We start from the raw sequence: 24,761 nt of genomic DNA, 5'->3' as shown, positions 1-24,761 counted from the left end.
TGTATCTAGCTGATACTAATGAATCACTTCAGGCCCTGTTGTTGGAGATTAATACCTTTTGGAGACTGTTCTGGCTCCCGGGTGAATTGGGGATAAGTCTAGTCTTTTCCTCCTAGATGCGGCTGAGCCTCCCCTGATTCACCCGGATTCCAAGCTTCAAGTAGTATCCTCCTTTAGGTACCTTGGGGTTCTGGTGTAGACCCCTTTATCTTTATATGTCGCCAATAACTTAGATCCTCTATTGGCCCGCCTTCAGGAGCAGACCAAGCAGTGGATGGATCTGCTTCTGGATCTTATGGGGAGGGCCAACATCCTCAAAATGATCTACCTACCGAGATTACTCTATATCCTTGCCAATTCCCCTGGCAAATTACCTAAATCTATTTTTAAACGCATAGAATTAATATGTACTACTTTTCTGTGGAAGGGTGGCTCCCCCAAGGCAGCACTTGAAACACTACGGTTGCCAGCGCACTTGGCAGGCCTGGCATTTCCCAACTTCTTTCTATATTATTTGGCATCCCAGTTGGTGCACATCCATGATTGGCTGTGCCCGGTTCCGGCCAATGCCTGTACCTCCACGGAGGGAGCCATTGCATCATCTCTGGAAACCCTACATAATATTATCTACAGAGGCCGGGTCCCCGATCGCCCTGGAACCTCCCTACTTGCCACTTCCCTTTCCTCTTTTCGTTATATTGTCACTAAAGTATCCAGGCACACCTGGCTGAAATCTCCCAACAACCCCCTGTGGTTTAACCCTAATCTGCAGGAACTATACTCCCTTCCTGATCCTAATCACTGGTACTCCAAGGGGGTTAAATATTTATGCCACCTGTATAATGCTCAGGGCTTTAAATCTTTTTCTGAGCTACGTTTAGACTTCGATCTACCAAGATCGTACCTATTTTATTACTACCAGCTCAGGCACGCTATCAGTGCCCAGTTTGGCTCCCTGGATGATCCCACTGACCTGCCCCCATTGGAAAAACTGCTCAGACAGCCAGATCCCACTAAACTTGTCTCCACCTATTATGCAGTCCTAATGACTGACTTTAACCCCAGGTTTCACAAAGCTCAGGTAAAATGGACCTCTCTGGACATCTCCCTAATAGACGAGGACTGGTCAGAATTTAGTGATACGTATAAAACCTCTGTTATTGCTTCCCGGGACCGCACCATACAGGTCAGAATTTTCCATCAAACCCACCTCACTCTGGCTAGGTTACACAGGATGGGTCTCCTGACCTCAGCTGCCTGTTTCCGCGGCTGTGGCCAGGAGGCCGATTTCTTACACTGCTTCTGGACATGCCCGGTAGTCCGGGACTTCTGAGAAGAAGTGGGTGCTTTCATCTCATCGGCGCTGGGCCTCCCAAACATAATCCACCCCAAGAACTGCCTACTAGGCATTTTTGGCGAATCACACCTATCATCACATGCCAAGAGACTGCTCCGTATACTCTTCTTCTATGTTAAAAAAGCTATTTTACTGTCCTGAGAGGGAGCACAGACCTCTCTGAAATCCCTCTGGTTAAAACGTATTAATGACGCTATCCCACTGTATAAACTTGCTTTTGAACTCTGGAAACGGAACAAAACCTTCCACAAAATTTGGGGTAGATGGTTGGCTAGTCCGCTAACCCTCTCCCAGCATTGATTGTACTACTCTTGCTTGACCATTGATGGGCCATGCCTCACGGATCTCTAATGTCTGGACCTCCGCTTTTGCTATATCCCGGTATTATACCTGAGCCTTTTACCACTGTGCCTACTTTATATTTTGCACTGATGTCAGTTTATTTTTCTATGTTTGAGTGTATTGCCTAACGTTTATGACCAGGTTGTCTGGTGTTTTTTTTGTATGTTTGTTTCTGTTTGTTAGTTTGTCTTAAACCTAATAAAAATATCTTAAAAAAAAAGAATTGCAGGCCTACAATACATAACACCAAATTTCCATGCAAATTTTTTTACCGCTTTTGGTACAAAATTCCTTACATAATCATACCGCCAGGGAGGTTAAGATAATGGGATGTATCTGTAAATTCCATATCGTCCTCCTATATCTTCCCAGTGCCCACTCACCTGAAGGTAACCGCTTAAAACCTAGAGTCTATGAATATTCAGACCGTTTCTTGTACTGTACTACAAGATATGTAATGTAAGGGAAATTACATTTTTTTACACCTAGTAATGCAGAGATTTTATTTGGCATAGAAAGGAAAAATATTGTAGGATTACAAAATGCTGTGATTGAAATGTATCAAAACTGGAACAGCTGTGCAGGACAGCAGATCAGCTTCTATCTTTCATTTTCAAAGCCTAACTGAACACACTGACGTTAGAAGTGGATTGGTTACTACGCACAGCTGCTCCAGATTCCGTCTGCTCCAGTTTTAGAAAATTCCCCCCTCCTGGGGGTGGTGAGGAGAAAAATGTCTGGTCCTCAGGGCAGGATATTAGCTTTGCTCGTAGAGAAAGCTGTGACTTTGAACCATTACAATGCAGGATGGCTTACAGAGAGGTGTTTGGAATCAACACAGAGGAGTGGAGAACTAAAGGCAATTGATGTACAATACACTATTTCAATTTCATTTTTTGCAGGAGCTGGACATTCCTCAAGGAAGATTTTCTTAAAATGTAGTATAGCCAGTCTACCCAGAACAGTAGGAGACAATAATATTCCCAATTCTTTTCTGAAAGCTATTATCCAAGCTTCATGACTTAACAACACCTATGTAAGCTTAAAAATGCACTAATCCATAAAAACAACAGAACAATATTTGTGCTGACATAAAATAAAACAGTTTGTGTTATGTGATAACGTAGCAAGTGTCTTCAACAAAATCGTCAATTATCAGTTAATTTAACAAAAATCATATGGAGCCATATGACGTATTTCCTAACTACCTGAATCTGACCTCAAGCCTAATACAGACTTCAACTTAACCACTTAAGACCCGGACCAAAATGCAGCTAAAGGACCTTGCCCCTTTTTGCGATTCGGCACTGCGTCGCTTTAACTGACAATTGCGCAGTCGTGCGACGTGGCTCCCAAACAAAATTGGCGTCCTTTTTTTCCCACAAATAGAGCTTTCTTTTGGTGGTATTTGATCACCTCTGCGGTTTTTATTTTTTGCGCTATAAACAAAAATAGAGTGACAATTTTGAAAAAAATGCAATATTTTTTTACTTTTTGCTATAATAACTATCCCCAAAAATATATAAAAATATTTTTTTTTACTCAGTTTAGGCCGATACGTATTCTTCTACCTATTTTTAATAAAGAAAATAAAAGTTTACAAAATAGGGGATAGTTTTATTGCATTTTTAATAATTTTTTTTTTTTTTACTACTAATGGCGGTGATCAGCCATTTTTTTCGAGACTGCGACATTATGGCAGATACTTCGGACAATTTTGACACATTTTTGGGACCATTGTCATTTTCACAGCAAAAAATGCATTTAAAAATGTGAAAATGACAGTTGCAGTTTGGGAGTTAACCACAAGGGGGTGCTGATGGGGTTATGTGTTCCCTGAAGTGTGTTTACAACTGTAGGGGGGTGTGGCTGTAGGTGTGACGTCATCGATTGTGTCCCCCTATAAAAGGGATGACACGATCGATGCAGCCGCCACAGTGAAGAATGGGGAAGCCGTGTTTGCACACGGCTCTCCCCGTTCTTCAGCTCCGGGGACGATCGTGGGTCTCCAGCGGCGATCGGGTCCGCTGATCCCGCGGTCCCAGAGCTTCGGACCGGGTCGTGAAAGCGCGCCGCGGACGCGCGCCCGCGACCCACGGCTGGGTACTAGTACAGGACGTACCTGTACGTACATGTGCCATTCTGCCGACGTATATGTGCAGGAGGCGGTCCTTAAGTGGTTAAGAGTTAGCCAGAAAAGAAGCATACTGTATTTTATTCCAGTTACTTTTTAATCATTTATATTGAATTTAGATTATTAATAAAGTCAATATTTCTCCTGTCTAATGAAAGTGCTGCAGTGGCTATTGTATTATTGGTCCAGTAGCTTATCCCTAAAGGATTGTGCATAGTTCTGAAGTCCTGACTGACTCTTTTTTTTTTGGACAGCATCGACATTTAACTACTATACAGTATATCAGAGGTCTCCAAACTTTCTAAACAAAGGGCCAGGTTACTGTCCTTTAGACTAGGGGGGCGGACTGTGGACAGCGGGAATAGAAAATTGTCTGGCATCAGTGGGAGTAAACCATGCCCCATCTTTGGTATTAGGGGGAGGAATAGTGCCCCATCTTTGGTATAAGGGGGAGGAATGGTACCCCATGTTGGTGTCAGTGGCAGAAAATATGCTCCGTTTCTGGTGTCAGAGGGCAGAATCGTGTCTCTTATCAGTAGGATTAATATTGCTCCAAGGGTCAGATAAAGGCAAGCAAAGGGCCACACATGGCCCCTGGACTGCAGTTTGGAGACCCCTGCAGTATATGAATGTCAAATTTCAGACAATTTGCTGTGTTTCAAACAAAAACAGCATACCAGATTTTTGGCACTAGTTTTCTTTTGTTTGTTGATTGGTTTAGACAGTGACTTTTTCGTTTTTGAAAATAGTTTCTATCAACAGACTAGCAGGACTGCAATGAGCAGTTTGTCCACACCATGCAAACTTATTTGCAGGTTATCTTGCAGAGATGTACAGTCACACATCTGATCAGTTCTCTTCCCATTTGCACACCTGGAGACGCTCTATACATGATATATTTAATATTTGGAGTGGCAATGTGAAGGACTTTGAAGCATTTATTGATTTTCTCAAGCAGACGGTAAAAAGATTGTTTTCGGGCCAATTTTATCTAAAAATATGATTTCTTGTCTTGATTCTTGCATCTCTGGAATATACTGATATATTGTCTACTTGCCACACATCTTGGCCCTATTTCTCAGTTTTTAAGGTCTAATTCACACAGACTTCAGCTTGGTAATGCCAGTCTATAGAGGCTGAGCATACAGTAAGCATTTACGAAATAGATACATAACAATCAACAAGCTTCAAACTGTTTTTCTACAGCCACTAAAGCCCCCTTTAGCTACAGGCTAGGAATATTAAAAACAGTGATGACTGCACATCACTTCAAATAGGCTGTTAGCTGGCTTTTGGCAAACTTTAACAGCTACTTATCTTTGAATTTTCTACAGATAAACTCATGTATGCCACTTTAACTGTACTGAAAATTCAGTGAAATATGAAGAAAAATTAAAAAAGCTCCTAAAACTAATTAAATGTTGGTGTTTCTTTCAAAACCAACCGAAAATGTATAAGCTATGATCCAGGCAGATGTAAAAGACACAAATGAATACACTATACATTAGAGCTACACGAAAATCACGAATCAACCCCCCTCATGATGTTAATCTGGCATTACCATGATTCATGTTCTCTCTTCAGAGCTGTCAAAAAAAAAGCCAGAAAAGTTATCACAACATTGCTCAGAGCTAAGAGATAAAAAGAAACATTGTATCATTTAGTTCATTTAGTTCTGAACTTGAGTCTACAAATGAGGTCAGTTTAACCACTTAAAGACTAAGCCCTTTCTGACACGTATTGCTTACAAGTTAAAATCATTTTTTTTTTAATTAGAAAATTACTAGAGAATAAAATGTCAGTTGTGTATCATTGTTACATCATCAAGGCAGGTTTTGCCGCATCCAAACTGCATGTCAGGAGATTGTGACCGTCATTTTTTTTAGAGCTGGTTCACACAGGGGGCTGAACCGAAAAAAAAAAAAACATACAGATTGCCGTACTAACACATCTGATGTTAGTGCATTGATCTCCCCACTGAGCTATTGCGATCTTCCCACCAGAACACAGTGATCAGATGCTGGTTTTCCAGCATGCTTGTTCAACAGAAGCTGGTTTTCAGCCCGTGTGTACCCAGCTTAAAGGGTCACTAAAGGAAAAAAAAAATGCTGAAATGACTGTTTACAGGGTATAGAGACATAAAAGTTAACTGATTCCTTTTAAAAATGATTATAAATAGATAAAAATCAATCATATAATGTGCCTGCAGGTTCGTTTCACTTTTAAACTGGTTTCATGTTCCTGTGAACTAGAGAGACATACAGAACAAAAACAAACAAATCCAGGGCAGTGTTTTGTTTTTTAAAATGAATCTGATTGGTTCTGTTAAGTTTTAGACACACAGTAATGACAGCTTAGACCACAGTGAAAAGTTCTCAGTACTGTGGTTATAAGGAGCCAGACAAGCAGGAAGTGTGGATATCACAGCAGAATTACAGCAACTTCAAAGCAAAAACGAACAATAAGGACATGAAACCAGTACTGCAGTAAGGTAAAGGAAGCTATTTAGCTAAAAAAAAAAATCCTTTAGTGATCCTTTAAGTATCTGAATTTGAGTTGATATTAGCCTCTTGAGGTCTACTGTACAGTCTAAACAGTAGAAATCAGGGAGGTGAAAGGAGAAGCAGCACAAAAAGACAGTCAGATGTGCTGCAGAGAGATGATTCTTCATTTACTGTCCAAGCACGGGTGGGGGTGTAGAGACCTGTAAGTAAAAGTGAAACTGCAGCAGAGAAAGATCAGAACCCAGCCCCTGCTAGACAAGGCAGTGCTGTGAGACAGAACTGTGTAAATCTCACAACTGGATAGACAAAATACAGCTCTCTGGCAGGTAAAACAGCACTTGTATAGTATGTAAACTTTTACGTTAATTGTTGGTGCAATGTAAATAGGGCAGACAGGTGAGACAAGGGTCAGTCCCTATTGTTGGGTGTAATGGGGAAAGATGGGAGGAGGGCTATGACCAGGGTCGGATTTATTGGAGCTGCAGCTCCAGGCCCCTTCCTCAAGATAGGCCCATTTGCCCAAAAAGAAAAAAAAATCACAAAAAAAAGATCGACTCGTAGCTCAGCGACCAGGGGTCACATTGACCTCACATTGGGGGGGGGGGGGTAGCTGAAGACCCACCTCACCACTTGTCACAATATGGGGCTCCTATCATTTATGGTTCCAGAGATACGGAGCAGCCTGTCAGAAGCTACATACAGAGCGGCCAGTGTAAATACAAGCTAACACACTCTGCAGCAACAGACTGAGAGGATGAGATCACAGGGCCTACAATAATTATTTGTATATTACTTATGGTAATTAACCCCTTGCCACCCAGGCCGATTCTGACACTTCTCTCCTATATGTAAAAATCATGGCCAGGTTTTATGTATTACCTTGGGGAGATGACTAGAATATTGCAATCACTGAGCAGCAAATGATATCACCTGTGATGTATTTCCGTTATCTTGCAAACCTGGCCTGTTAGTGGGCCCTCAGGATAGGGTGGATGACCACTGTCCTAAGCGAAGCTTTCAATTTTTTTTACAGGTTACATGTTTAGAGTGACAGAGGAGCTCTAGTGCTAGAATTATTGCTCTCGCTCTAACGATTGTGGCTTATGTAACCTGTGTGTATTTGGCTCTAAAACTAGCCAGGGCCTTCCCAGGGACTGACTAGTATCTCTCTCCAGCCTGTCCCCACACACCCTCTCACCTGCTGACCTGTGGATGGGGGAATCACTCCTGCAGTGTTATTGTGTTCTGCCTGTAAATACCATGATCAGTGTTGCTAACTATAGCTGGCAGCACTGATTGTTTTGTGAAAAACCTGACAGGCTGGTTGGAGTCAAGTCAGATAATAGATTGACTTGTGTAAAACCAGCTAGCCCATACATAGATTGACTATGGCTGGTCTCTGCTTAATTGGCCTAATTTCAATCCATGTATGGCCTGCTTAAAGGAGTTGTAAATAAAATAAAATAAATTATGCTGAAATGACTGTTTACAGGGTATAGAGACATAATAGTTAACTGATTCCTTTTAAAAACGATTAAAAATAGATACAAATCAATCATATAATGTACCTGTAGTTTCTAGTTTCGTTTTTGCATGTTGTTTCCTGCCTCTCTGCTGTACAGAGCCACAGAGCCAATAAAGGGCAGTGGTTTGGAAAACTAAACTGATTGGTGCTGAGGGGTTTTAGACACACAGTAATCACACCTCCTTAAAGTTAGTGACCACAGAGAGAAAGCTCCCAGCACTGTGGTTATCAGGAAACATACAGCCAGGAAGTGTGGAGATCAGAGAAGAATTACAGCAACTTCAGAGCAAAAACGAACAATGAGGACATGAAAACAGCACTGCATTAAGGTAAAGGAAACTATTAAGATAAAACAAATTCCTTTACAAACCCTTTAACCACTACGCATTTCCTAAACATCCTTCCACAAACCTTTACATTTTTCCTGCCCAGATTCCTTCATCCTCCTCACCTGTACATACTCTCCACAATCCTCTCCTGTACATACTGCTCACTGTCATACCCTCCACACTCCTCTCCTATACATAGTGCCCACTGTCATACCCTACACACTCCTTTTCTGTACATAGTGCCCGCTGTCATACACTTCTCTCCTGTACATAGTGCCCACTGTCGTACTCTCCATACTTCTCTCCTGTGCATACCGCTCACTGTCATAGCCTCCACACTCCTCTACTGTACATACCGCTCACTGTCATACACTCCACACTCCTCTCCTATACATAGTGCCCACTGTCATATCCCCCACACTTCTCTCCCATACATAGTGTCCACTGTCATACTCTCCACACTCCTCTCCTGTGCACACTGCTCACTGTCATACCCTCTACACTCCTCTCCTAAACATAGTGCCCACTGTCATATCCTCCACACTCCTCTCCTGTACATACTGTTCACTGTCATACCCTCCAAACTTCTCTCCTATACATAGTGCCCACTGTTATACCCTCTACACTTCTCTTCTATACATAGGGCCCACTGTCATATCCTCCCCACTCTTCTTCTGTACATACTGCCCACTGTCATACCCTCCGCACTCTTCTCCTGTACATACTACCCACTGTCATACCCTCCACACTCTTCTCCTGTACATACTGCCCATTGTCATACCCTCCACACTCATTTAATGTACATACTGCTCAGTATCATACCGTCTACACTCCTCTCCTGTACATACTGCCCATATTCATAAACTCCTCTATTGTACATAGTGCCGGCTGTCATACCCTCCACACTCCTCTCCTGTGCATACTGCCCACTATCATACCCTCCACACTCCTCTCCTGTAGATACTGCCCCCATCATACCATCCACACTCCTCTCCTGTACATACTGCCCACTGTGATACCCTCCACACTCCTCTCCTGTACATACTGTAACCCAACCTTACCCTTCACACTCTACATACTGCCAACTATCTTTCTCTCCACATTCCTCTCCTGTACATACCGCCCCCATCATACCCTCCACACTCCTCTCCTGTACATGCCCCCCCCATCATACCCTCCACACTCCTCTCCTGTACATACTGCCCACTGTCATACCCTCCACACTCCTTTCCTGTACATACTGCCCACCGTCATACCCTCCACACTCCTCTCCTGTACATACCGCTCACTGTCATACCCTCCACACTCCTCTCCTGTACATACCGCCCACCGTCACACCCTCCACACTCCTCTCCTGTACATACCGCTCACCGTCATACCCTCCACACTCCTCTCCTGTACATACTGCCCACTGTCATACCCCCCACACTCCTCTGCTGTACATAGTGCCCACTGTTAGACCCTCCACATTCCTCTCCATCACCTGCACATACTTCCCAGTTTTATACCGTCCATATTCCTCCTCTACGCCTCTTACCCACAAAAACAGTTCTTTAAAATTATACTGAATATCCTCAATGTTACCAGCTCTAGAATGGGCACACTTTTGTTAGTTCAACTAAAGGAAATCTTCTCAGTCCTCATATTTGTTCTGCCCATTATTAGTACTCATTTAATTTTGTGATTACTACTGTGATGTATAGAGGAACATAGGGGATCTCAGCTACTCTAAATATAGCACTTGTAAAAAAGTGTCCCTTAAAAATATTTTTGAAATGTTGGCAACTATGCACTTAGGCACTGCCCAATGGCCACCGGGTCAGTAGGGGTCCCATGAGAGGCTCCTGGGATACTGTGAAGTGGCAGTAAACTTTGCTAACATTACTACTTTTTAGGCCCTGAGGTAGGTTATGCCAAAATGTGCACAGCATATTAGCACATTAGGGTGAACTTAAATTGTCAGACTGAGCCCTCCAGTGCTGTGCTGTGATCAGTCCAGTGGGTCCCGGGCGCTTCCATCTTCACCCAGTCTTCCTTCTGGGCTCTGTGCCTTCGTCACTTGCCTTGGCTGGGCTGCGTTGATGTCATTCCCACGCATGCTCATGTGCATCCTCTCTCTCTCATCCCCCCTCCCTTACCCCTCACCCCTCTCTCATCCTCTCTCTCTTTCTCATCCTCCCTCTCTTTCTTTAATTTAATTTATTATAACAAAAAAATGTATATTTATTTATTATTTATAAAAGGCCCACCAAAATCCTCAGCACCAGGCCCATGATGTTCTTAATCTGGCCCTGGCTATGACAGGTGACAAGAAAGTTCCCATGTTACAAACAACAACTGAAAATGGTACTATTTGTACTAAAATAAAAAATATGCAAAATATGTGTGCAAAATGTCACAACATATTAAATTGTTGGTTCGCCAATGCCAGAAGTCTGCCAAGCAAAATAGGTGAGTTGGAAGCTTTGGTGCATGAAGAGAACTATGATTTAATTAGTATTGCTGAATCTTGGCTTCATTCTTCACTTGACTGGACTAACAATATTCCTAGCTATGCTCTCTGTTAGAGAGACAGGGAAAAAACAGAAAGTTGGTGGTGTCTGTCTCTATGTGAGAAGTGATCTCACAGTGAGGGGGAAAGATGACCTAGTTGATGGAGAGGGTGATGAGGCTGAAGCATTATGGGTAAATTTACATATGAGTGTGCGTACTGCAAAGTTAAAGTGTTACTAAACCCAGGACCCTGCATTTACTATATCTGGTCATAGTACACAGAACTGGAACTGCAAATGCATGGAAATGCAATTATTTTAGTAAATATAAACTGCTAAATATCGTTTCTCATCAGTAGTCAGCTATCTTGTGACTCCTATGAGTGTTCAGCAGAGCACAGGTTAAAGCTTGTAGGAAGAGTTTTTTATTCTTCCAAAATTGTCCAATGAGAGAGCAGGACCCCTGACCCTCTGTCTAGACCAGACCTGGGCAAACTACGGCCCGCGGGCCGTATACGGCCCGGCGGACCTTTTAATCCGGCCCACCCCCGCCGCCGCTGCCACGTTAATCACCGTGGCGGGGAACATTACAGACAGCGTTCGTTTGAACAGCTGTTTTCCCCGCCGCGCATAGACACTCCCCCTTGGACGGATCTGTCCAATCGCGAGCAAGGGGGAGTCACATAGACACTCCCCCTTGCTCGCGATTGGACAGATCCGTCCAAGGGGGAGTGTCTATGGCATAGACACTTCCCCTTGGACGGATCTGTCCAATCGCGAGCAAGGGGGAGTCACATAGACACACCCCCTTGCTCGCGATTGGACAGATCCATCCAAGGGGGAGTGTCTATGCGCAGCGGGGAAAACAGCTGTTCAAACGAACGCTGTCTGTTATGTTCCCCGCCGCGGTGATAACAGTAGGCAGGGCCGGGAGGGGTCACTGTTCTCATCACACGCAGCCACTTGTGCCAACACATGCAGCCACTTGTGCCAACACACACAGCCACTTGTGCCAACACACGCAGCCACTTGTGCCAACATACGCAGCCACTTCGCCACCATAAATTGTCGCCACTGTGCCAATCACACGCAGCCACTGTGCCAATCACACGTAGCCACTGTGCCAATCACACGCAGCCACTGTGCCAATCACACGCAGCCACTGTTCCCATCAAACACAGCCACTGTGCCAATCACACGCAGCCACTGTGCAATCAATTGTTGCCACTGTTCCCAAACACAGCCACTGTGCCAATCACATGCAGCCACTGTGCCAATCACACGCAGCCACTGTGCCAATCACACGCAGCCACTGTGCCAATCACGTGCAGCCACTGTGCCCATCAAACGCAGCCACTGTGCCAATCACACGCAGCCACTGTGCCAATAACACGCAGCCACTCTGCCCATCAAACGTAGCCACTGTGCCAATCACACGCAGCCACTGTGCCCATCAAACGCAGCCACTGTGCCCATCACACGCAGCCACTGTGCCAATCACACGCAGCCACTGTGCCAATCACACGCAGCCACTGTTCCCATCAAACGCAGCCACTGTGCCAATCACACGCAGCCACTGTGCAATCAATTGTTGCCACTGTTCCCAAACACAGCCACTGTGCCAATCACATGCAGCCACTGTGCCAATCACACGCAGCCACTGTGCCAATCACATGCAGCCACTGTGCCAATCACACGCAGCCACTGTGCCAATCACATGCAGCCACTGTGCCAATCACATGCAGCCACTGTGCCCATCAAACGCAGCCACTGTGCCAATCACACGCAGCCACTGTGCCAATAACACGCAGCCACTCTGCCCATCAAACGCAGCCACTGTGCCAATCACACGCAGCCACTGTGCCAATCACACGCAGCCACTGTGCCATCACATGCAGCCACTGTGCCAACACACGCAGTCACTGTGCCATCAATTGTTGCCACTGTGCCCATCACACGCAGCCACTGTGCCATCAATTGTCGCCACTGTGCCCATCAAACGCAACCACTGTGCCATCACACGCAGCCACTGTGCCATCACATGCAGCCACTGTTTAATCAATTGTTATTGATTAAACAGTGGCTGCCTGTCCCCAGCCTCTGTCCCCCTCCTGTGTCATGTCCCCAGCCTCTGTCCCCCTCCTGTGTCATGTCCCCAGCGTCTGTCCCCCTCCTGTGTCATGTCCTCAGAGTCTGTCCCCCTCCTGTGTCATGTCCCCAGTGTCTGTCCCCCTCCTGTGTCATGCCCCCAGCGTCTGTCCCCCTCCTGTGTCATGTCCCCAGCCTCTGTCCCCCTCCTGTGTCATGTCCCCAGCGTCTGTCCCCCTCCTGTGTCATGTCCCCAGCCTCTGTCCCCCTCCTGTGTCATGTCCCCAGCCTCTGTCCCCCTCTTGTGTCATGTCCCCAGCCTCTGTCCCCCTCCTGTGTCATGTCCCCAGCCTCTGTCCCCCTCCTGTGTCATGTCCTCAGCGTCTGTCCCCCTCCTGTGTCATGTCCCCAGCGTCTGTCCCCCTCCTGTGTCATGCCCCCAGCGTCTGTCCCCCTCCTGTGTCATGTCCCCAGCCTCTGTCCCCCTCCTGTGTCATGTCCCCAGCGTCTGTCCCCCTCCTGTGTCATGTCCCCAGCCTCTGTCCCCCTCCTGTGTCATGTCCCCAGCGTCTGTCCCCCTCCTGTGTCATGTCCCCAGCGTCTGTCCCCCTCCTGTGTCATGTCCCCAGCGTCTGTCCCCCTCCTGTGTCATGTCCCCAGCGTCTGTCCCCCTCCTGTGTCATATCCCCAGCGTCTGTCCCCCTCCTGTGTCATGTCCCCAGCGTCTGTCCCCCTCCTGTGTCATGTCCCCAGCGTCTGTCCCCCTCCTGTGTCATTTCCCCAGCGTCTGTCCCCCTCCTGTGTCATTTCCCCAGCGTCTGTCCCCCTCCTGTGTCATGTCCCCAGCGTCTGTCCCCCTCCTGTGTCATGTCCCCAGCCTCTGTCCCCCTCCTGTGTCATGTCCCCAGCCTCTGTCCCCCTCCTGTGTCATGTCCCCAGCCTCTGTCCCCCTCTTGTGTCATGTCCCCAGCCTCTGTCCCCCTCCTGTGTCATGTCCCCAGCCTCTGTCCCCCTCCTGTGTCATGTCCCCAGCCTCTGTCCCCCTCCTGTGCCATGTCCCCAGCCTCTGTCCCCCAGTTTTCCAACAATGATATTTACTGCTTTTTATAAAGAAATACAATTGATTTTATGCAGTATTGAGTTTAGCCTTTTGGCCCGGCCCTCCAAAATATTTTTAGTTTCTCATGTGGCCCCATCGAAAAAATAATTGCCCACCCCTGGTCTAGACAGTGCTGATTACTCCTGTGCTGATCACATGCATTCCCCCAAGAAAAAAAAACAACTCTTTAGCAACACACACCAAACTGAGCATATGCAGCCTGTCCCCAGGCTCTGTAACTATCAGATCATTTTTTTGAGACAGTGGAAGAAGAGGAGGATGCAGAGGATTAACCCCTTAGGTTCTACAGTGAGTATAACAAGCATGCTTTACTGCATATATACACTGATTTTACTGTTGTGGGTTTAGTAACACTTTAATCATTGGAGTTTGTTATAGGCCACCCACTGTTAAAGAGAAACTACAGTCTGCTCACATAATTTGTAATAAAATCATCTTTGCCATTCTGAAGCTTCCCTCCAACCAATTTGCATATTATTTTATATATACTGTGATTCTGTACTTGCCAAATATGCTGCAAAAATCTCCCTCCATTGAGTCTGGCTACAACTATTTTAATTGTGGGCAGCTAAAGCTTCTGCCTGTTTACTTTCTGGATTTACACAGACACACCTCCAGCTCTGCAGCTCTCATTGGCCCTTTTATGACTCATCCCCCCTCCCTTTCTGACAAGCTCACACAAGAGTGAGAGAGAGCTGTGCATGATGTCATAAGCCTAGGCTTTTTACCAGACAAGAAACAGGAAGTGGGCTGTATAAGGTATTTACTGGTAGAAAAATATGTCTTACTATCCAAAGTTGTAAACTGTTGATTCCGGTCCCGGATGCCAGGGAATGGGCAAGCGACATTTGGGATACACGAGGGGAGGGGGGCATTTTACTGGGGTGCAGTGTTGCCAACCCTCTAAAGTGAAATTTACTGAGAGGGTACCCAAATTTACAAACATCACAAATCATTTACTGGGAAAAATTATGAAATTTACTGACAGAGCCCCATTTTTTTCAGACATTTCAAAAAGGTAAATAAAAAGGGCCGATTTCAGTGCAAATATCAATATTTAAGCTATATATTGTGTTAATTTCACATGTAACTAGTGCGATTGGCAATGTGTTTAAGCTTTAACAAAAGGCAAAAAAAATATGTTTCCATTTATATGATGGTCAGGTTAATATAACCCAGCACAGGGTTTTCCTTTAAGTGTAAGTGGGAACTCAATGAACATTCTGGACCTGATGTAAAGGAGAACTCTGAGGATTCTAATGTAATGGGTGATGCTGCAGACTCTGGTGTAAAGGTAAACTCTGATGTAAGGGTGTCTCTGGTCACCACAGCCCCCTCCTTACACAAGCGCCTATAGAGCTCCCCACTTTCATTGCAGTCCACAGAGACCGCACAAATGGCACACGAGATAGTCAGAGACTGTAGACATGGAAGAAGAGACTGCCAGAGACCACATACATGGCACAAGAGATTGTCAGAGACTGCAGACATTGCACAAGTAATTGTCAGAGATCGCACACATGGCACTTGGGGTTGTCATTGACCTCACACATGGTACAAGGGCAGGACTTGTAGAATAACATACACAGTCAGACTCTGACACCACAAAGCTAGAAGCAGATTTCTTGCCCTACCTTCCACACAAATAAGTGAGAGAAATCTTTATCTGTGGTAGTACCTGTGCCACTTGTGCTCCTCCTCTTCTTTAGGCAGGCCTTGGCTCCTCCCTCTGGTCTCACTCAGCTCCAAGCTTCCTCTCATCTCACACGCCCTTCAGTTCAGCAGTGATTGTCTTGTGTGCTGCTGAACTGGAGGTGTTCCTGACCCTCTCTGCCACTGCCCAGGTGGGAGGAGGGATTTTTTTTCAGGATCCATCGATCCTCACCTTGAGGGCTGAAAGGGGTGGGGTGGTGTGTTGTGTTCAAGCTGGGGTGTCTCTCTCTGCCCTGCATATGGCAAAGGAGGCAGAGTGCAGTAGCTGGGCCGGGACTCATATTAGGAGAGGCGAGTGGGAAGTGGTAACATGCCTGGCCAGGGCTGTACTGTGCCTCCTGTCAGTGTGTTGAACTGTGTACAGGTGCGAGCAGGTCCGGCCGCCGACTCTAGGATAAGCACCTCATGGGGAACCCCTGGTTTGGTGAGCCCCCTTCCTGGTGCCTTCAGGCGGCCCTCTCGATTGCCATATGATGGCGCTGGCCCTAACTGGTGCGCAGTCATGTTGGAACGGGAAAGGGCCATCCCCAAACTGTTCTCACAAAGTTAGAAGCATGCATTTGTCTATAATGTCTTGGTATGCTGATGCCTTAAGATTTCCCTTCACTGGAACTGAGGGGTCAAGCCCAACCCTGAAAAACAACCCCACAGCATAATCCCCCCTCCACCAAATAATTTAAACCAGTGCACAAAGCAAGGACCATAAAGACATGGATGAGTGCGTTTCGGGGTGGAGAATGTTGACTGGCCTGACCTCAACCCGTTAGAACACCTTTGGGGTGAATTAAAGTGCAGACTGCGAGCCAGGCCTTCTTGTCCAACATCCATACCTGACCTCACAACTGTGCTTCTGGAAGAATGGTCAAACATTCCCATAGACACACTCCTAAACCTTGTGGATAGTCTTTCCAGAATAGTTGAAGCTGTTATAGCTGCAAAGGGTGGGCCAAATTAATATTGAACCCAACAGACTAAGGGCTCTTTCACACGGAGCGGATCCGCTCCATTAGCCCGTTTGGCTCAGCGGGGATTCCTCCGTTAATCCCCGCTGAGCTGTCGGCGGACAGGGCGGTCCCCGCACACGGTGCAGAGACCGCCCTGTCTCTCCTCCGCTCTCCCCTATGGGGAATCGGATGAAAACGGACCGTGTGTCCGTATTCATCTGATCCGTTCCGCCGGACGGAAGAAAAATAGGGTTTTCTTCCGTCCGCAAAAGCGGATCTTTGCTGACACGGATGGTTGCGGACGTCAGCGGATGCATCATCCACTAACGTCTGCAATCCCATAGGGATACATTACAAGTCCGTAAACAGACTTGTAATAAATGGACCGTTTGTCCGTACGTCTGAAAGGGCCCTAAGGCCTCGTACAGACGAGAGGATATCCGCTGGAAACGGTCGGACCGTTTCCAGCGGACATTCCTCCTCCGGATTTTGATCTGATGGCTTGTACACACCATCAGATCAAAATCCCTGTGGGAAACATCCGCGGTGACGTGCCGCGCCGTTGCCGCGACGATGGCGCGGCGACGTGCGCGACCCTGGAAGGTAAATACTTCCACGCATGCGTCGAATCACTTCGATGCATGCGAGGGATGGGGATCGGGCGGACTTATCCGGTGAGTCTGTACAGACGACCGGATAAGTCCGAAGGACAGATTCCAGCGGATAGATTTCTTAGCATGCTAAGAAATTTGTATCCACTGGAAATCCATCGGCAGGATTTTTATCCGCTGGGAAATGTCCGCTAGGCCGTACACACACGACCGGATCTATCTGCTGGAACTGATCCGCGGATAAATCCCAGCGGACAGATCCGGTCGGGTGTACGGGGCCTTAGACTGGGATGCCATTAAAGTTCATGTGTGAGTAAAGGCAGGTGTCTCAATATATTTGGTAATATAGGGCCAGATTCTCGTACAATTGCGGCGGCGCAACGTAACCCGTTTACGTTACACCACCGCAAGTTTTCAGTGTAAGTGCCTGATCCACAAAGCACTTACCTGTAAACTTGCGGCGGTGTATCGTAAACACGTCCGGCGCAAGCCCGCCCAATTCAAATGGGGTGTGTACCATTTAAATTAGGCGTGCTCCCGCGCCGGACGTTCTGCGCATGCTCCGTTCGCAATTTTTCCGACGTGCTTTGCGCGAAATTACGGCGGCGCAACGTGTTTGTGAATCGCGACGTGCGTAACGTACTTACGCCGAAAAAAAAATTCGAAATCGACGCGGGAACGACGGCCATACTTTAACATGGTGGAGTAATTTTACACCATGTTATTAGCACACCTAAATTTGCGACGGGAAAAAAAGACTTGCGTCGACGTAGCGAACGCGAAAACCTTCGTGGCACGCCGTAACTGCTAATTTGCATACCCGACGCTGGAAAACAACGCAAACTCCACCCAGCGGCGGCCGAGGTACTGCATCCTAAGATCCGACGGTGTAAGTCAATTACACCTGTCGGATCTTAGGGCTATCTATGCGGAACTATTTCTATGAATCAGCCGCATAGATACGACGGTGTATCAGGAGATACGCCGTTGTATCTATTCTGTGAATCTGGCCCATAGTGTATGATCTGAAACTGTCATCAAACGAGTGTATATAGTGTGTGTGTGTGTGTGTGTGTTTGTGTATATGTGTATATATAGACATGTAAAAAAAATATATAAATAAATCCTTGCAGGGTCTGATAGTAATTGTATGTGTTTACTGTAATCCAACAAGTATGCAATACCTTGTACTCATATTTTATTACATTGTTACTATAAAGGCTCAGTAAGTGGATGAATGTCATTTTGGCAGGTTTAGCGATACAGTACTTCTGCTTAGAGAATTCCTACAATACATTCCTACACAGATCCTGGAAGTGACACCGCTAAGAATAGGTAACGTGGAAACAATTTCACATTCAAGTCAAGAAGATACACATCAGTTAATTTCTTGTTTCTACATAATACAAAAGTAGATAGTATTCTTGAATTTTAATATGGAGGGAATATGTGCAGTGGTGATGCTGGGTACATGACAGGTTTCTGAGGGGCTGATGCTCAGGTCCTTGGGCTCCTGTGGATTTAATTTTCCAAAGTACTGAGGCCACTGCTGAGAATGTGAAATTGACTTTTACAGGTGAGGGAGAAGCCTGGTGAAACAGATCAGGGATGGTGACACCCGTGAATCCCACCACTGACTGCAGACATTTATCTAATACATCTGGTTCGTGTTCCTAAGGTGGACCACCTACCAATGTTTAAGGCTCCTGTTGTACCTGAATGTATAGGAGTACATTGCTCCTGAAAAATGTGCTTGAAAATGGAGCCTATCAATAGTACTGTTTATATATATATATAAAATGTATACAGTATCTCATAAAAAGTGAGTACACTCTTTACATTTTGTAAATAATATATTTATTTTCATGTGACAACACTGAAGAAATGACACTTTGGTACAATGTAAATTAGTGAGTGTCCAGCTTGTATAACAGTGAAAATTTGAGGTTCCTGCAAAATAACTCAACAGAAAGCCATTAATGTCTAAACCGGTGGCAACAAAAGTGAGTACACCCCTAAGTGAAAATTTGAATCAAAAAGGGCTGGCAACTCGCATGCTCTTGAATAAAAGTCCTTTATTGGTTACATGGGTACACGGGCACAGGCTATATGCTGATGCATTTCGGCTAAGAAGCCTCCATCAAAGCATGTGAAAATGTCCAAAGTGTCAATATTTTATGTGGCCACCATTATTTTCCAGCACTGCCTTATCCCTCTTGGGCATTGACTTCACATGTAGCTTCCACTCCTCCATGATGACATCATGGAGCTGGTGGATGTTAGAGACCTTGCGCTCCTCCACCTTTCACCCACCTGTCCCACAGATGCTCAATAGGGGTTAGGTCTGGACACATGCTTGGCCAGTCCATCGTTTAACCCTCAGCTTCTTTTGCAAGGCAGTGGTCATCTTGGAGGTGTGTTTGAGGTCGTTATGTTGGAATACTGCCCTGCGGCCCCGTCTCTGAAGGGAGGGTATCATGCTCTGCTTCAATATGTCACAGTACATGTTGGCATTCATGGTTCCCTCAATGAACTGTAGCTCCTCAGTACCAACAGCACTCATGTAGCCCCAGACCATGACACTCCCACAACCATGCTTGACTCTAGGCAAGGCACTTGCCTTTGTACTCCTCACCTGGTTGCCACCACACACGCTTGACACTATCTGAACTAGATCATTTTATCTTGGTCTCATCAGACCACTGGACATTGTTCCAGTAATCCATGGCCTTAGTCTGCTTGTCTTCAGCAAACTGTTTGCAGGCTTTCTTGTGCATCATCTTTAGAAGAGGCTTCCTTCTGGGACGACAGCCGTACAGACCAATTTGATGCAGTGTGAGGCATATGGTCTGAGCACTGACAGGCTGACCCCCTCACCCCTTCAACCTCTGCAGCAATGCTGACAGCACTCACATGTCTATTTCCAAAAGACAACCTTTAGATATGATGCTGAAAACATGCATTCAACTTCTTTGGTCAAACATTGCGAGGCCTGTTCTGAATGGAACCTGCCCTGTTAAACCGCTGTTTGGTCTTGACCATTGTGCTTCAGCTCAGTTTCAGGGTCTTGGCAATCTTTATCTATAGCAACAATTCTTTTTTTCCAGATCCTCAGAGAGTTATTTGCCGTGAGGTGCCATGTTGAACATCCAGTAACCAATATGAGAGAGTGAGAGCGATAACACCAAATTTAACATACCTACTTCCCATTTACACCTGAGACCTTGTAACTAACACTAACGAGTCACATGACACCGGTGAGGGAAAATGGCTAATTGTGACCAATTTGAAAATTTTCACTTAGGGGTGTACTCAATTTTGTTGCCGCCGGTTTAGACATTAATGGCTGCGTGTTGAGATATTTTGAGGGGACAGCAAATTTACACTGTTATACAAGCTGTACACTCACTACTTTTACATTGTAGCAAAGTGTCATTTCTTCAGTGTTGTCACATGAAAAGATATAATAAAATATTTACTAAATTGCGAGGGGTGTACTTACTTTTGTGAGATACTGTATATATACAAGGAGAGCATATATAAAGAAGCAGCCAAGATGCCCATGGTAACTCTGGAGGAGCTGCAGATATCCACAGCTCAGATGGGAGAACCTGTCCACAGGACAACTATTAGTGGTGTACTCTACAACTCTGGCCTTAACCACTAGTCGACCAGCCGCCGCAGTTATACGGCGGCAGGTCGGCTCGGCTGCACGAGATCACGTAGCTATACGTCATCTCGCATGTCAGCCAATAGGGGCGCACGCGTCTCGCCCCTGGTACCGACGCGCGTGCCCGGCGGGCACGATCACCACCGGGCACCCGCGATCGCTCGTTACAGAGCGAGAACCGGGAGCTGTGTGTGTAAACACACAGCTCCCGGTCCTGTCAGGGGGAGAAATGACGGATCGTCTGTTCATACAATGTATGAACAGCGATCAGTCATTTACCCTAGTCAGTCCCACCCCCCCTTCAGTTAGAACACACACAGGGAACATAATTAACCACTTCCTCGCCCCCTAGTGTTAACCCCTTCCCTGCCAGTGGCATTTTTATAGTAATCAATGCATTATTATAGCACTGATCACTATAAAAATGCCAATGGTCCTAAAAATGTGTCAAAAGTGTCCGATGTGTCCGCCATTGGGTCACAGTACCGATAAAAATCGCTGATCGCCGCCATTACTAGTAAAAAAAAAATATTAATAAAAATGCCATAAAACTATCCCCTATATTGTAGACGCTATAACTTTTGCGCAAACCAATCAATAAACGCTTATGGCGTTTTTTTTTAATGACAAATATGTAGAAGAATACGTATCGGACTAAACTGAGGGAAAAAAATGTTTTTTTAGATATTTTTGGGGATATTTATTACAGCAAAACGTAAAACATTTTCATTTTTTTTCAAAATTGTCGCTCTATTTTTGTTTATAGCGCAAAAAATAAAAACCGCAGAGGTGATCAAATACCACCAAAAGAAAGCTCTATTTGTGGGAAAAAAAGGATGCCAATTTTGTTTGGGAGCCACGTCGCACGACCGCGCAATTGTCAGTTAAAGGTACGCAGTGCCGAATCGCAAAAAGGGGCCCGGTCATTGACCAGCAATATGGTCCGGGGCTGAAGTGGTTAATGGACGAGTGGCAAGAAGAAAGCCATTGTTGAAATGAAGCCATAAGAATTCCTGTTTGCAGTTTGCTAGAAGCCAAGTGGGGGACACTGCAAACATGTGGAAGAAGGTGCTCTGGTCAGATGAGACCAAAATGTAACTTTTTGGCCTAAAAGTAAAATGCTATGTGTGGTGGAAAACTAACACTGCACATTATCCTGAACACCATCCCCACTATGAAACATGGTGGAAGCAGCATCATGTTGTGGGGATGCTTTTCTTCAGCAGGGATGGAGAAGCTGGTCAGAGTTTATGGGAAGATGAATGGAGCCAAATACAGGGCAATATTATAAGAAAACCTGTGAGGCCTCGTACACACGATAGGTTAACCAGAGAACAACGATCTGATGGACCGTTTTCATTGGTCCAAACCGATCGTGTGTGGGCCCCATAGGTTATTTAATCATAGGTTAAAAAAAAGCCAACTTGCTTTAAATTGAACCTATGGATTCCTAACCGATGGGAAAAAACGATCGTTAGTAGACACAACCATCAGTTAAAAATCCACGCATGCTCAGAATCAAGTCGACGCATGCTTGGAAGCATTGAACTTTGTTTTTTTCAGTACGTCGTTGTGTTTTACGTCACCGCGATCTGACACGATAGTTTTTTTAACCGATGGTGTGTAGGCACGACGGACCATTAGTCAGCTTCATCGGTTAACCTATGACAATGGCCTATCAGACCGTTCTCATCGGATGGACTGATCGTGTGTACGAGGCTTTAGAGTCTGCAAAAGACTTGGGGGCAAAGGTTCACTTTCCAGCAGGACAACAACCCTAAACATACAGCCAGAGCTACAATGGAATGGTTTAGAGCAGGGGTCTCAAACTGGCGGCCCTCCAGCTGTTGCAAAACTACAAGTCCCATCATGCTTCTGTCTGAGGGAGTCATGCTTGTAACTGTCAACCTTGCAATGCCTCATGGGACTTGTAGTTTTGCAACAGCTGGAGAGCCGCCAGTTTGAGACCCCTGGTTTAGAGCAAAGCATATTCATGTGTTAGCATGGCCCAGTCAAAGTCCAGACCTAAATCCAATTGAGAATCTGTGGCAATACTTGAAAATTGCTGTTCACAGATGCTATCCATCCAATCTGACAGGGCTTGAGCTATTTTGCAAAGAAGAATGGGCAACAATTTCACTTTCTAGATGTGCAAAGCTGGTAGAGACATCCCCAAAAAGACTTGCAGCTGTAATTGCAGCGAAAAGGTGGTTCTACAAAGTATTGAATCAGAAGGGCTGAATACAAATGCACAGCACGCTTTTCACATATTTATTTGAAAAAAATGAAAACTATAATTTTCCTTCCATTTTACAATGTGCCATTTTGTGTTGGTCTATCACATAAAATCCCAATAAAATACATTTATGTTTTTGGTTGTAACATGACAAAATGTGGAAAATTTCAAGGGGTATGAATACTTTTTCAAGGCACTGTATACATACTGTACATGTGACAGACCTAGCCGAAAAAAAATTTGAACCTGCTTCAATTTTTTATGTCATTTTTTAAAATGTAATTTTTTTGTGTCGTAAAAAATTATCGTGTGTGGGCAAAAACGACGTTTTAAACCCGCACATGCCCAGAAGCAAGTTATGAGACGGGAGGTAAAACTACCATTCATAATGGAGTAAGCACATTCATCACGCTGTAACAGACAAAAAAAGCACGAATCGTCTTTTACTAACAAGTAACCAGCTAAAAGCAGCCTCAAGGCGAATAGAACTTCCCCTTTAGAATGCCGTCGCTTTGTTCATCATTTTTCAAAAACGATAGTGTGTGGAAAAATGTCTTTTTTTTTTCATGATGAAAAATTAATTTTTTTCATCACAAAAAGTGATCGTGTGTTCGCGGCATTAGATTCTGATGTCAACATACTGTTAGATGCTGATGTCAACCCCAGCCACCTGTCTGCCTGTTGTCTACTATAATGTAAATGAGTCTAGTATAACTTCTAAGAGTCTTTCACCCATTGTTGTTTGTGCTAATTAACCCTGCAATTGTATGAAGGAGTTCTGTGTTGATACGTATGATAATGTGTATTGTAGTTAGGGAGTCACATCGGCTGCTTTAAGGGATTAGTTAATTAGCTCATGTTAATTTATGTTTCTGGTTACAGGTGTATTGTTAGAGTAATATGTGCAGGACGGGGGAACCTCCTCCCCAATTGTATATAAGACTTGTATTCTGGTTCTAATAAACAGTTCATGTTCAGCAAACAAACGAGTATTGTCTTGTTTGTTGTTGATAGCGGTTGGAATATCTGATATCTATATTCAGACTGGGAGGAAGTGGTATATGAATATCATCAAAAAGTTTACTTATTTCAGTAATTCAATTCAAAAAGTGAAACACATATTTTATATAGGTGTGCTGTGATATATTTCAAGCATTTCTTTCTTTAAATTTTCATGATTATGGCTTACAGCTAGTGAAAACCCAAAATTATGAATCTCAGAAAATTTGAATATTACATAAGACCAATAAAAAAATATGATTTTTAATACAGAACCGTTGGCTTGCTAAAAAGTATGTCCATGTACAGTATAGTATGCACTCAATACTTGGTCGGGGGTCCTTGTATGAATTACTGCATCAATGTGGCGTGGCATGGAGGCAACCAGCCTGTGGCACTGCTGAGGTGTTATGGAAGCCCAGGTTTCTTTGACAGTGGCTTTCAACTTGTCTGTATTGTTGGGTCTGTTGTCTCTCATTTTTTTCTTGATTAATACCCCACAGATTCTCTATGGGGGTTTAGGTCAGGCGAGTTAGCTGGCCAATCAAGCACAGTGATACCATGATGATTAAACCAGGTATTTGTACTTTTGGAAGTGTGGGCAAGTGCCAAGTCCTGCTGGAAAATGAAATCAGCATCTCCATAAAGCTGGTCAGCAGAGGGAAGCATGAAGTGCTCTAGAATTTCCTGGTAGAAG

The sequence above is a fragment of the Rana temporaria genome, chromosome 3 (genome assembly GCF_905171775.1).
Source record: "Rana temporaria chromosome 3, aRanTem1.1, whole genome shotgun sequence".
Taxonomy (NCBI): domain Eukaryota; kingdom Metazoa; phylum Chordata; class Amphibia; order Anura; family Ranidae; genus Rana; species Rana temporaria.
This window is presented reverse-complemented; position numbering follows the sequence as displayed.